Raw genomic sequence first — 15,861 nt, 5'->3', positions numbered from 1 at the left:
CTGTCTACCCGAGTCTGCCTTACTGGGATACACAGTTATGCTTTGGAGATGTATTAAAAATAAAATATTTCACTCAACTCTGATTCTTATGAGTTTTAGAATAAAATATCAATAAAAAATGAAAGTTTGGTATTAGTTTACTCATCTTCAGGCCATCCAAGATGATTCTTACACAGACCAGCGTTTTCCTTCACAAGACCTTAAACTCCTCAAGGAACCTTAATTTTGTTCTGCTGTATATTTTTTTTGACTCTGGTGAGTAATTAACAGCAAATTACATTTTTTTGGGTCAGCTATTCCTTTGAGAAGTAGCGAGATGGAAATATCAGCCCAATTTTTGATGGAAATTTGTCTACACTAAAAATTAATTATTTTTTGGATTTGCTAAATTATTTTAAGATACGTGTTTGCAAACTATTTATATGGACTGAATTTAAACAAACAAATTAAATGTTGTGTTCCGATTCTTTTGTTTAAATTTGGCTTATAAAATTGTATTTTAATAAATCCAATGAATATTTTTTTTCAGTGTACTGATAGCAATATATTTACTATTTTATTAAAGCTGTTATGTACAAATATATAAGGTATATCTAATTATATAAAAATATATAGGGATTTAAAAAATAGACATAATTTATAGCTATAACCACTTTACTAAAGCATTCGTTCAACATGAGTTATCAAAAAACATGTTGCATTGATGATTACTGATCAGACTCAAATAGCATACATGATTCCAAATGTGCTGTTTTTTTAAACGCTGTTCCTGTTTCAGTTGTGAATAACTTTTAAATTGAAGTAATAGTTTTTTAACAGCACCCTCGATTATCGCCACCTGTAGATGCAACGAGTCTTCTGGTGAGATGTAAAAGATTCGAACAGTTTAAACAGTCATTCGACTCCTTGGTTAGTCGTTACTAGTGGACTGTTATCATAAACATTGCTGTGCAGCACGTAGGAACGTAGTTTGTTTTGAGCAGTTGAAGAATATTTACAACTTTATATTCATTATGTTTCTTCCTTGCTATCATGGAATATGCACTTGTTTTCAGCTGTGTCTTGACTGAGGACTGAAAAGAGAACAGCGGAACTGGTAAGTTTTAGATGCTCGATTAATTTTAAACGGTTGCTTGACGATGTGACAGCTTTTTTAATTTAAACAGATGATTATTACAGAAGTACCCTGCTGTTTGAGACGCGCTTATCATATATCACAGGCCTTCAAAAGAGTTGTTTCCAATGAAAGAGGCCTTCACAAGAGTTGTTTACAGCTCCGAGAAGTGTCGGTTGGGTCGACTTTGCTCGCTTTGTGCAACTTACCCGGTGAAGCCCATTAAGCACGTGTGGCCATTAGCATTAACATTTTCGGTCATCGCCCGGTTTGCACTGCTCTACGTTTGAGCTTGCTTCATATCAGCCGATCTTGATACACATTTTTTGGTATCTCATATGAGCTTAATATGATGTGTAAAGTTGGACATCCATTTAAGGTTGTGCCACATTCAGTCCCATAATGCACCACAATATTGTCTTGACAACCAACATACACTTAATGTTTAACAAATATCCATAAATAGCTGTAAGCATTGGGCTGACAGTTACAGTCAAAGTAATGTATGGTGGAATAGTACAGGACTAGTTTTTTTTTCAAATTATTTTATTAAAAGAACGAGACTTATACAAGTTTGAAACGAGTTAGAGGATGGGGACAGAAGTTTCCTTCCATTTAAATGAGCCATTTAGTAAGGCTATATGGGTGAGATATCAGACACAGCCCTTTATTTTGTTTGAAGAATTAGATATTTAGGTTATAATGCAGCTAAATATTGTCCTTTTATTCTGGACCAAATTTCTCAGATGCATTGTAAACATGCATTTAGTTGCAGCCGTTGGCAACATATTCAGTTACAGTATACCTTTGGATAACTTTCAGAATTGTGTTATTATGCTGTACTATCCTAAATGTAGTATCCTAAACATTATGCTGTACTGTCCTAAATGCAGTATTCTAAACATTATGCTATAGTGCTGAACAATTCATTCATTCATTCATTCATTCTCTTTCGGCATAGTCCCTTTATTAATCTGGGGTCGCCACAGCGGAATGAACTGCCAACTGATGCAGCATATGTTTCATGCAGCGCATGTCCTTCCAGCTGCAACCCATCACTGGGAAACATCCATACACACTCATCCACACTATGGACAATTTAGCCTACCCAATTCACCTGTACCACATGTCTTTGGACTGTGGGGGAAGCCGGAGCACTTGGAGGAAACATGCAAACTCCACACAGAAACGCCAACTGACCCAGCTGAGGCTCAAACCAGCGACCTTCTTACTGTGAGGCAAAAGTGCACTGCACCACTGGTGTACTGCGCCACCATGCAGCCCTGTGCTGAACAATGTGTATACAAATGTACCATTTAAAAAAAATTGGTAAAACTCTATTCTTTGCATTAGGGATATAATGATTCACCTGACTCACGATGCGATGCTAATCATGATACTAATTTCACAATTTAGTCATGATATTTGAACAAAATGATTTAAAACAAATTTAAGGTGAAGTGCCTTTTAATTTGTTTCTTAAATGCTGCATTTTTTTTGCAAAAACATATATTTTCTGCCATAACTAAATTGCTATTTTAAAAACAAATATTAAAAAAAGACTCCTTAATATAAACAAACTAAAACTGTGACACTGATATGATTTAATTTACTAATTATAAAGCAGAATAGAGATAGGAGTTGAAAATGATTATGAAGGTTAATCATTAATATTACTTGTGTAATTAGTATAAGTATCAGTGTGAAACACTTAAGAAGCGATAATCTTGAACATTTTGAAATATTCAATAATAATAAGCTAATTTTTTAAATTTGAGTAAACCATTTAAAAATGAGAGGGTAAAAATAATCTTAATACCTGCTTCTGTAACAGAACAACTTTCTCCTTCAGTCTGAAAAACATCTTCACACATCTTTTTTTTTTTTTTGCGTATAGATGTCTGTGACAGTAGCTTTTCATTGTGCTGACAGTTTCTGTGCATCGTATTCGTTGTTCTGTTACCACAAGTAAACGTCTTTTTGCAGTATTTGCACACAGTTTTGCTGCGTCCCAATCTGCATACCATCCGTCCTAAATAGTATTTGAAAATAGAATTCAATTAGTATGTCCCAAACCTTAGTATGTTGAAAAGAGTATGCCAGAGGTTCCTGAATGGTTTGCTATTTTGGTTAAAAATGTAAGTGTAGAAGCGTCCATACTCTAACCACTGATATTGCCCACAATACAATGCGCATTGGACACGAATTCGATTAGAATGATGGACGCGCGAGACCAACCGTCAAGTAGAGAGGCTTTGGTAAAGATGTTTGAATGACTGTTAGTCAATATCTAGCCCACTGGAAAATATTGAAATTGCATTATCTGTGTTATATTTCATCTGCAACAACAATACTGACCTTATATAAAGACGTGTTGGACATCTTAACGTCTCAATGCAGAATTATCCAAAGACCTGAGGAGATTTCTCTGCATGAAAGACTCATGAATGGGAGATTAACCTGCTACTGCTTCTCCAATAAGGGAGGAAATTAAATACGACAGAAATGTGGATGATGTGTGGATGATTGATAGGAGGCGTAACTAAGCAACACAACAATCTGTTAAAGATGAAGTAGTATGTCCCAAAGCTTGCATACTCTTCTGTTGCACACTCAAAAGTATTAACTTTTCCTATACAAAAACTGTACATACGTTTAGGGCGTAATATAAGTATGTGAATTGGTATGGAGCATTTGCCTGCCGCACTTCCCTGCTGTCACTGTACTTTGCCGACTCAGCTCTTGCTCACTGCTGGTGTGCAGGTAGAGTGAGATTGCGCCTATAAACATAGCGCCCCCTCTGTTCATAAAATGTATCGCGATTTGTTCAACATCTCTACCGGTTTGAGTCGTCACATATTTGAATCGATTTTTCAACCGGCTCACAGTGAATCGTTACATCCCAACTTAGCATGCCTTTCAGACACATTTTTTAACTCTCGAAGCTTTGATCGATTCAATCAAATCATCAATGATGAGCTGTTTTCCCAAAAGCGCCAGGAACTGTTGTCATCTGATGCACAGTGCAGTGACTGGATTAACCCAAACTCTATGTCCGCTCCTGAATGTGAGAGGTCACTGGTATTATGGGACCTCTCCGCAACCTTTAAGAACTGGAATGTCATTTACCACAAAAGCTTGCTTTGGCCAGATGATCAATGAAGTCCAAACACAATCCACTAAGGTCAGGGTTGAAATCCAAAAAAATGATGCAGTCGTGGATCCAGGTCAGAGGTGACCACGAGAGCACATGCTCTTGGCTCAGTCATGTGTGAAGTTTTGAGAGTCGTGTTTCCGTCTGTTTAGTCACATTACAAAGAGATATGCTTGCTTGTGCATAGGACACAGAAAAGGTCCTGATGACAGAATGTAAGAATGATGACCATGTGGGTATTTTATCAAAAAAGCTGATTGAATGTAAGTTATAAAATTCATAAATAACTCACTTGCTATTTGACTTCTCTTTTACTGTGTCTGCATTATGCGTACAGTGCAATGCAACTAAAAACAGTAGAAACTATTACAATGATTTCCTGTCTGTGCACCGGATGCAACTTGACACAACACCACATATCCCAGACAGTTAACCCTTTTGCCCTTTTCTATTTCTGATGTACTCCTAGTGCACAGGCCACTTCAGACATGAAGGACATCTGAATTTGGAACGTTTGTTGTGCCGTCTCCAGTACAGACGACAACAAGTTGTTGCTGTGTCAACATGGTGTTATGTTGATGAGCACCTGCTATTTTCTTTAAAGGGATGAGGCTTAGTGGCTCAGTGGTTAGCACAGCTAGAAGGTTGCTGGTTCAAGTCCCAGCTGGGTTAGTTGGCATTTCTGTCTGGAGTTTGCATGTTTCCCTGTGTTCACGTGGGTTTGCTCCAGGCACTCCAGTTTCTCCCACAGCCGAAAAACATGCACTATAGGGAAATTGATGAACTAAATTGTCCGAAGTGTATGAGTATGTGTGTAAATGAGGGAATATTGGTGTTTCCCTATACTGGTTTGCGGCTTGAAGCGCGTTCGCTGCATAAAACATATGCTGGAATAGTTGGCGGTTCATTACGCTGTAGTGGCGACCTCTAATATTTAGATTAAGCATATGAATGAATGAAATAATAATTCTGATATGATTTACTCGTTCTTTGTTATCGTTTACACCAGTGGTCCCCAACCCCTGGGCTGCATACTGGTCACTCCGTGGATCAGTTATTATCGGGCCGCACAAGAAACCATTAATTAATCCCGTTTTATTATCTTAGTCTGAGTCTTTTGTTTAAAAAATCTTTTATTTTGAAAAAATGACTGCATTTCTCTCGGTTACATCTCGGTCACTGCAGTGCCAAAATTGAACCCTCAAGCTAGTAAAATGGAAAAGGCCCAGTGAAGGACCCACAAACTGCCAACCGCTTGTGTCTTTTCCCTGTTTTAAAGTTTTTTTTTTCCAGTGGAGGCGCGCAAATGAATGACCGATCAGCTTCATATTTTGTCTGAAATAAACACATTTTGCTAATTATTTCAGACAAACACTGCAGTGCTTTTAATTTTCTCCTTAAATAAAACTTGTATCAGAGTTGCAGTAATGTTTTGTCAGTTTGTCATTCTCTAAGAAAACTGTTGATGGTCGCCTAACAATCTATGTTTACCAACCCCCTCCCCCAGGACGCAGTAAAATTGTCAGTCATTGACTGGTCCGCCGTGATAAAAAGGTTGGGAACCACTCTGTGTTTCCTCTAGGAATTTTTCCAGCTGTAGCTGCAGCTAGCCTACGAGCATCCGAATTGCACGGCGATTTCTTCTGCTTGTTCACAAAACTTCTTCCTCAAATATATGCTGCTCAAGCACATGTTATTGTGCGCTCTCAAATAAACGCTGCTGAAGTGCGATTTAGTGCGTTTATGTAACGAGCATGTCTCCAACATTTATTACATTTGCTAGGAATATTTATGAATACACACGGCAGGTATTATTTGATAATTCGGTTGTTTATTTCACTGATTTGGCAACCGTCAAACGTCATTAGGGAAACGGTTTGAATTTCCGCTTAGTAAAAAAAAAATTGTGTGCCATTTGGGAAGACACTACATATACTATCCTGTTGAGTGTGTAAGTGCATAAGTACCTCATAAGTACTATAGTGTGCCATTTGGGATGCAGCTATTCTTACAGGTTTGTTGAGGCAAGCTGGAGCTAAAATCTGCTGGACCAGCCCTTCAGGAACGAGTTTGGACACCCCTGGTATAGACCATTTTGAGGAATGTAAACAAAAACAACGGCCCCAGAGTATTTCCTGTTTTATATTTTTAATTTCTGTTGCTTCCGAGAATTCAAAAAGAGCCACACACTGATAAATATGTTATGTTATGATATGTTATGATAGCTCTTTTAACATTAAGTTATGATTGAATTGCCTCTTGTTAAAGTTATGAAATAGTCTGATAATAAGCAGGAAATGTTCATAAGCCAATGATATCACCACATTGTAATGGTCTATATGATAATGATTTTTCTCTCATTTGTTTTTAAATAATACACAAAGCAATATTGCTGCTGTGGATCTTTGGATAAAGTCCAGCATCTCCAGATCCAAAGGCAAGCATAAAAAAGTTCTGTGTAAGCCAAGCAGCAATCCCAAAAGACAGACTTTCTGATCACTTTAGGTTTTGTGAACGACAGTGTTTGTCAGTTAGGTAGATAAAACCATGGGGTGGTGCTTTCATCATTTTAACTTGCACAGGGGGGCTCATGAGTGCTTTTTGTGGCTGCTCTGTTCCCATGATGCGCTCTTCTGAGACAAGCTCCAACCAGATTTTGACAGTCAAAGTGGCATTACGTCACAAAAGTGCACACTCAAAGAAAAACCACCAAGGTTTTTGGAGCCATTTGGGATTAGGTTTGAAGCAGCCATTTTTAGGACCCACAAGTATGCAGTTTTGGTCACCAAACAATTTTGATCCCTAGAAAATGTTAATGTTCTCCAAAAAGTAAATGACTGTGCAAGCTTTATAGGTGTTGATGGCTTTGATTTTCTATAATTCATGGTTTGATACTGTAATGGGCTATATTAGTGCTTTTTAGCCACCAATAAACTTACGGTGAAAGGTTTATGTGACTATTTTCAATGTCAAATGGTTCCTTTTACAGCATCAATAATGTAATCTATACAAAATATAGTCATTTAAATTGGCCGATGCATTCGTTTAGTTGTTCAAACGTAAAACAAGATGATAGGCCATTAAAACACAAGCACTGTCAGGAGCAGCAGTGGAACTGTAGTGTAAGTACTGTGGAAAATATACACTCACCAATGACTTTATTAGGTACACCTGTCCAACTGCACGTTAACGCAAATTTCTAATCAGCCAATCACATGGCAGATACTCAATGCATTTAGGCAAGTATACATGGTCAAGACGATATGCTGCAGTTCAAACAGAGCATTAGAATGGGGAAGAAAGGGGATTTAAGTAACATTTTGGTGCCAGATGCAGTGGTCTGAGTATTTCAGAAACTGCTGATCTACTGGGATTTTCACGCACAGCTTACAATGCAGTTTACAGAGAATGGTCCGAAAAAGAGAAAATATCTAGTGAGCAGCAGTTCTATGGGCGCAAATGCCTTGTTGATGTTAGAGGTCACAGGAGAATGGCCAGACTGGTTTCAGCTGATAGAAAGGCAACAGTAACTAAAATAACCACTTGTTACAACTGAGGTATACAAAAGATCATCTCTGAAAGCACAACACGTCCAACCTTGTGGCGGATGGGCTACAGCAGCAGAAGACCACAGCTGATACCACTCCTAAGCTAAGAACAGTAAACTGATGTTACAATCCGCACGGGCACACCAAAATTGGACAATAGAAGATTGGAAAAACATTGCCTGGTCTGATGAATCTCGATTCCTGTTGCGACATTTGGATGGTAGGTTCAGAATTTGTCATCAACATCATGAAAGCATGGATCCATCCTGCCTTGTATCAACGGTTCAGGCTGGTGGTGGTGATGTAATAGTGTGGGGGATATTTTCTTTGCACACTTTGGGCACATTAGTACCAATTGAGCAATGTGTCAACACAACAGCCTACCTGAGTATTGTTGCTGACTGTGTCCATCCCTTTATGACCACAATATCACCCATGTTCTGATGGCTACTTCCAGCAGGATAGCGCACCATGTCATAAAGCGCAAATCATCTCAGACTGGTTTCCTGAACATGACAAAGAGTTCACTGTTCTCAAATGGCCTCCACAGTAACCAGATTTCAATCCAATAGAGCACCTTTGGGATGTGGTGGAACGGGAGATTCACATCTTGGATGTGCAGCTGAAAAAAACTGCAGCAACTGCGTGTTGCTCTCATGTCGATATGTATCAAAATCTCTGAGGAATATTTGCATTTGCACGAAGGACTAAGGCAGTTCTGGAGGCAAAAGGCAGTCCAACCTGGTACTTGTACCTAATAAAGTGGCCAGTTAGTGGTGGCCAGTTTTTTTTTTATATCTTAAAGAAATGGTGTGGAACAATTGAATGAGCTATGCTTCGTGACCAGTTTGATATTCGCTTTATATTGTATCTCAATCAAGCCAACACTTGGGTTGGCTTACTAAAAATTAAAAGACTCTGCGCGTATACCCTATTGTTCTGAATTCTATTGAATCTAGTTAAAAAACCACAGAGCTAATTGTAAAAACATATTCCTTTTATTAACCTTAGTATTGCTAAAAATAAGATTGTGTGACACTTAACAGAGATCTGTTTTTTTTTTTTTTTACTCCTGTTATAGCATATTCATGAAACCAAATACTCCGGTTTCAAGAAGATCATGAATAAAATTCTGCTGAGACTGACTGGCAACAGGGAAAGGCCTTTCACCCTCAGTATTAGTGAAGTGTTTGATGGCGTGTGAGTTTTGAACAGTTGAACTGTAGCAGGTGGTCATCAGTCAGGTCAGACAGATGTCCTCTGGCCTGTGGAGGTCAGATCGAACAGACTGAGAGTCGACCTCTGCTGTGCTGAGAAGGCGAAATTCTAGCGCAGGCTCTATCCTCATCGATCGGCCACACTTTAGCACGCATTAGGTTGCACCCACACAACAGCATGCTCTAATGAAATCAATCTGCTCTGGAAATGCCTTGATCGCGTACCGGAGACAGGAAGAGGAGATTTATACGATTTCTAAACCTGTTACTGTTCCATCAACATCTATCAGTTAGGCTTTTCATCTTTAATTATATTTACTCAGCATTATAAAAGTGGATGCGATCTTTGTCCAAGGAAGCGAGTTTCCATCCTTAAAAGGATATTCCACACAAAAATGAAAAGTAGGTTTTTCTTAAGTAGAACAAGTAAAGAATAAAACTTGGTGATTTGTTAAATTCAAATCAAAGGCGTTGATGGTCAACATGCATACAGGCCAAACTAAAGGATTACATATTGAGGTCATATGAAGCAAAATAATCTGTCTGTGCAAGAAAACCATTCATTAATGAGTGTTCATTACTTGTTTTAGTGATATTTGAAGTATCATAAATGAACAACTGAGCCTCAAATAAGTAATTTGAAATCTCAAAATTGCTTCAAAAACACCTACACAACCAGATTATGAACTTTATACATTTATATGTATCATTGGCATCATCATATCTATTACAAGCATGAATGTTGTCATCGTTTCCATCATAATTATTTTAAGGGCACCTATTATGCCCATTTTTACAAGATATGATTAAAATAAGTCTCTGATGTCACTAGAGGTGTATGTAAAATTTCAGGTCAAAATACCTCACAAATACTGTTATAACTCTTAAACTATGACCCTTTTAGGATTTGATCCTAATTGTGACATTTTTGAGACTGTCACTTTAAGTTCAAATAAGATTGTGCTCTTTTCAAAAGAAGGCGGAGCTATAAATGTCTGGTCTAGTTGTAGATGCAAAAACAAGACTAAAGCTGCAGTCACACTGCACTTTTCCCCCCATAGACTTCCATTTATACACATGTAAGACACACCGGAAACGCAAGTTTGTGCGACAAGGTTTGTAGTTCACTGCGTTGGAAAGTTCAGAATAAACTCTGACCTGCAAAATCAAATAATTTGATTCCGTGAGACGAATCAAAGATCAAAAGATGACCTCTCTGTACAGAATTTTAAACAGAATTTTTTCAGTATTTTCAAGTATGGACCAATCGTTCTCTTCTTAATGTCTAATCATCCCACCCCTTTTCGCAGTGCCGTGTGACAGAATTTTGTATGCTTGAACTTTAGTGTGACCGCAAGGTTTTAGACTAATAAGGGAGAGGTTGTCACTAATAAAAGGGACTTTCCCCCTTTGAAAATGTGTGCAAAGGAAGAATGTCAAAGTGTGTCTGCAATAAAATACATACATTTTTTTTTTACCAGCAGAAAGCTGGTTATATTCACACACTCTTACCTCACAACTGTGGTTAAACCCCTAAACTTCTAAAATAAAAGCTTTAATCAGTTAATGAAGTGTGTTCATTATTCATTGAATATTTCAAACTGGTAAGTCAGAAAATTTCATATAGTTTTGTTTTGATTTGTATGTTGCTTAAATGAAGATGATTTGACAGATCCTGGATCTTTTACTCTCGATAACTGATCTCTGGTTAATTTGGTTCTTCAAACAAGTTCACGAATCAGATATAAATGTCTGGATGAACTGATCTGAGATCGCTTTGTGTGTTGTTAAGGACAGATCTATCTATCCATCTATTTATCGCTATGACAACAACTCTTGATTGAGTTTTGAAGAACAAAACAATCGTGGATTGTGTCAAATCGTCATTAACCAAATCCAGCTAGTTGAGTAATCCACTTACGAAGATTGGATGCCAGATCTCTATTATAAAGAAAAAATAAAAGGGGAAATGGTTATTTATTTATTTATTTTTAGAATTGTGTGGCTCTTTTTTGCCTTTTTACTGTAAATTTATACATATACACATTTAATTTGCTTTAATTGTCATTTTTCATAAAAACATTCATTTTAAATGCTGATTTGTGTGTATGCACATTTAGTGAATGAGACCCATTGGGTTTGACACTCTTATTGATGCACACCGTTTCTCATACTTTTAAGAGAATGTTATTATTTAATCCTGAACATTAGCCATGTCTGTTTTAGCCTATAGCACATCTCGGTGACACACAATCTCCGCTCTAGACAAAGTAATAAATATCTCTTCAGCGAGATAAAGGGCGAGTGTGTGTATGTGTGTGTGTGCGAGATGATTACCCTCAGATGTGCCATATGTGTGAGTTTACCCACAGTACACGGCGAGCCGAGAGTGCAACCTCCCCACACTTGTTCTTTTCATCCCTTTATTCTCGGAGGAAGAGGCACATGTATATTTTTTGGGGGGCTACGAGTGGTGTGTTTTCTCTCAGTAGGGATAATGCTAGTCATTAATCATCGTGTCTTGTGCTGAAACAGCCTCCCGCTTGAAATGTCACCGGGATCCGCTGCGCCCAGTGCCCGCTACCGTTCATCCGCTCGCCGTTAACCGTTCGCAGGGGCCTCCTGCTGTTTCACACACCTGGAGCTGAGCCAGCCGACCGGGATATTTTTAATTCCGCTTCCCCTTTACCTCAACGCTCAGGAATGCTCTCCCACCTACACAACGTCTGCTCACCATTACTTTTATTTGAAATTCAGATCTATATTTGCTCATCAGAAACACATGCTGGCTACGGCGGGTAAAATGCACACAGAGCGCTCACAATGAGGAACATCTTGGAGCCCATAACTTAAGCTTGCTGTTAAATTGCCCCAATCCAAGTGAATATGTGTGTTACAGGAACGCAGGAAATAGTGTTCTATTATCCAGGTTTTTGATCTGTGTGTCCATACATGACCTCATATATGCTGTGAAGATACATTTAGATTAGAGACATCTCATTCAAGCTCTTTACAATCTCTCTTGTTGCGCCGAATTGGAGTCTTTATTGTTGGAGCGATTACATGTGGGATCTGCACACTTCATAAAGATTTTATGCTCACGGGGGTCATGTTATTGTGGGAAATTCTTTACATCATAAATGTGCCCCTGCGAAACAAGATTTTGAGGAATTGAAACATGCTTTCGAGGGAGTGCACAATTTACACACCAAACGTTCCCAGAGGCAGATGTTTACCTGACTGTAGTGGCAAATGATGGACCTAAAGGCTGCAAACTCAATGGCTTTTTTTTCCTTTGTCTAAAACCGGAATTTGAACCGCATAAATCGAACAAATCTCACTGGTTTTCCTCCTGGACCCCATCTTAGTGAGTTTGGGGGAAGTTTCTGTGATCAAAGCATTGAAAAACGGTTCCAGGGCAGGATATTTCCACAGCGTGTTCTCAGGTTTAGACAGAGGAGGAGGAGGAGGAATAAAGGTTTGCCTTCCTTTTTTTCAGTGAGCTTTTTAGGGGAGACCCCATTTTTTTAATGTTGTTGTAATGCTACATTCCATAACAGTCATGAGAGTTGGGGTGGTCTCTTGTCTATGTCTACAGGTTTGTCTCTTTGTCTCTGGGCCAAGTGAAACATCCTCAACATTCATTTACATGACAGTGGGAGTTTTTTTAAACCCCCAAAAATGCATGTGAAGCAATGTAAAGTTTTTGTGTGGAGGTAGTGCACGTTTTTGAAAACATATTTAAAACGTATAACATATCGTTATTGTTTCTGTAAAATACAACTCAAATTTGTAAAAATACTGATGTTAGGCACATCTTCAGTCTAGGCCAGTGGTTCTCAAACTTTTTTCATCAAGTACCACCTCAGAAAAAAGTAGCATCTCCAAGTACCACCAAAATGAGCAGTATTTAAATACAGTAGCGTAGTAGGCCCAATAAAGCAGCTACAACTCTGCACAGTTAAAAAAAGTGACAGATTACCTCAGAAATATAGGCTACATGTCATATATGGCATATTATATCCATCATTTTTGATCAATTTTGAAATGTGTGTAGCATGTACATGACGATTAATTCTTTCCAAATAGAGATATTCAAGTCATCTGCTGAAATGGTAATCACATTGCAATGAATATTGCAGAATAACAAAATATCACAATGTCAGATTTTTCCAATATTGTGCAGTACTGAGAACCCAAACATTACTTTGTATATTTAAATTAGATGCATGATTTCAGATTTTATTTAGAATTAGTCTTGATCCCAACTCCTACAGAAATGTTATAACATTAGTTTGAGGTGTTGGACTGAAATCCCGACATAGCATGAAAGTTTGCAGCTCGTTCCATCTGAAGCATTAACAATTAACATGGCCAATAATATTTAACATTGAAATGCATATATCCTCTTCATTTTTCTTGATTTAAGCATGCCTTTTGATTGGCCGACAGCTTTCTGCACTAATTAGGATTGCTTTAACAAAGTGCCCACTCCTCCCACTGTTTTACATATGTACTCTTTATTTAAATTGGCCCTGTCATATGCAGATAAGCGGCCGCATTGTTGTGCGAAGGTCGATGAGTTTCACGCTCATGTTGAAGCAGACGAGGCTTTCCTTCCTCTGACTGCACAAAAACAAAACGTGTTAAGCAAAGGGAGGAGGAAGCTGCCAATTAGAATCTACAGGCTTGTGGAGCCACGGCTGCTGATTGGCTAATTGGTTGTCTGAACAGAGAGCTCTCTCAAACAGATCTCAGCCTCAAACATTAGCAGCCACTAAAGACACCTCGAGGTGGCTTTAATGGCTTGATTTATGGATTGTTTTTTGTTTCACCTTTATCCTTGCGTTCTTAATGACATTTTCCCCTTTCTTGAACAGAAACACTGAGATCATGTCCTGTGATGTTGGTAACATGATGCAGTACTTAATGAAAATAGTGGCAGAGTAAATTTGTAGTTCCTTTGAACAGAGCTAAAAAAATAGCAGAATTAAAATTTTATAGCTTTTAATGGAGTAAAATAGTCTGAGAGTAGATTTAAAAAAACACAAAATAGTCAAATATCACTAGAAAGTAAAATATAAACACTACATTCAGTGTTAATTTAGTTGACATTTTTTGGCATATACTTTTTGTGACGAACAAGACTCTATACAGATCAAAACTAAATAAAAACATACAAAACTAAACTATAATAAAAATATGCTGACATTTTCGTTGACTAATAAAAACAAGACCGGAATGTGATTGAGGGGTGTATTTTGGTAAATATCTAATCAGAATTAATCTTAGCCTAATTAATTAACACGCACATTTAAAAAGTTGACAGAGGTCCATAGACGACACAGGATACTACATCATTATTCTCCTTATTTAATCAATGCTATAGCTGGCACTGTACTGTAATACCAACTATAACAGTAAAGCTTGCTGTACTGAAAGTGCAGAATGGATTTAAAATTTTAAGCCCTTTTAAAAATGTAATGGCTTGAAACTGTTCAACAGACTGGTCAAAAAGACTGGTAGTTTACCATGTTAAAATAAAGGGTTTGCTAAATAATTGCACAATCCTGCATTTTCAAAGGCTACTGTTCTAACATATGGATTGATTGTCGTCACATAAATTGATATATTACTCATGATATAAATAAAGAATGAATATCACATTTTTTTGTTTTCAGTGGAAAAGCTATATTCTATATTTTAATGAGACTTTTTAATTTCATTTTAAGTTAGAATATTTATTTTAAATGTACACAATAATTAATTAAATTACGCCTAAATTAAACCAAATATATTTAGTTAACTAAATCTAGACTAGATTTAGTTGACTCAAATCTTAAAACTAAAAAAAAAAAAAAAGAACTAAAATTTAAATGTAAATGGAAGTTTAGTCAAAAGACTAAGACTAGAAGTAAATAAAGATTTGCTGTCAAAATTAACGCTGACTACATTGAGTAAAATTAATTCTAGAAAATTGTCAAAAGAGTGACTTTTACTCTTTCTAGGGAGACCTAATGTTATTTTTTATAAAGTCAATTTTTCATTAATTAGAGTAAATTACTCTGCAAGATTTACTGTTCATGATGCCACCTGATATGATTTATCTTACAGCAGGTAAAAACAGACTAGAAATTGTTTCATGTAATCATAATAAAATATGTACACTTAGAAAATTCCTAAAGTTTATGGTAAAAACATCAGCTTAAATATAGGGTAGAACACCTAAAAGAAATGTCCAATTTAACAGCAAATTAAAATACTAACATCTACACTTCATAGCTTTTTGTTGCACAGACAAGAACACAAGCAAACACGCGTGGGGATGAGAAAGCCATATGATAAATGACACCAGTGTTAGTGCCACCAGAGGAGCTCTGCAATTAAAAAACACCCTGAGTCTTCATATACCTTTAAAAAAACACATAAAAAAATGAATGTTGCATAATTTTATCTTTGGAGAGCATCCTGACCCCAGAGCTATGCATGCCATACATACAGATTAATGAAAGTTTAAGGAGCCCCTATTATGGGTTTTTGAAAATGACCTCTCATTCAGTGTGTAACAGCTCTAAGTGAATAAAAATATCCAGCTGAGGTTTAAATCTGAAAGTGCACCGTGTTTAAACTATTTATAGTTTGTGTAATAACAGATGGAGATTTGGCTGCAGGGAATAAAGGGTTAAAGTTCATTTTCACAACAACACCACAGTATAGCCAACCATGTGCTGTGTTTGTTCCTGTAATTTTTCAGATTTTGATAAAATAACCTATGCTGCAACGCAGCATTCCTTGACTGTTTGCTATTAAAGGAAGGAGCAACAGAGA

The 15,861-nt window shown here is 37.2% G+C and overlaps 1 long non-coding RNA gene across 1 annotated transcript in view; it reads left to right on the top strand.

Moving 5' to 3' along the window:
• The first annotated feature begins 1,005 nt into the window (after positions 1 to 1,005).
• Positions 1,006 to 15,861, top strand: part of LOC137488668 (uncharacterized) — a 116,461-nt gene continuing 101,605 nt past the window's right edge. Inside the window, exon 1 of the long non-coding RNA XR_012395903.1 lies at positions 1,006 to 1,096. This is a non-coding gene — a long non-coding RNA (uncharacterized lncRNA). The remainder of the gene's footprint in view (positions 1,097 to 15,861) is intronic.

The sequence above is a fragment of the Danio rerio genome, chromosome 20, assembly GCF_049306965.1.
Source record: "Danio rerio strain Tuebingen ecotype United States chromosome 20, GRCz12tu, whole genome shotgun sequence".
Classification (NCBI taxonomy): Eukaryota; Metazoa; Chordata; class Actinopteri; order Cypriniformes; family Danionidae; genus Danio; species Danio rerio.
Note: the sequence above shows the minus strand (reverse complement) of the source record. Positions and strands in the feature narration are given on the sequence as shown.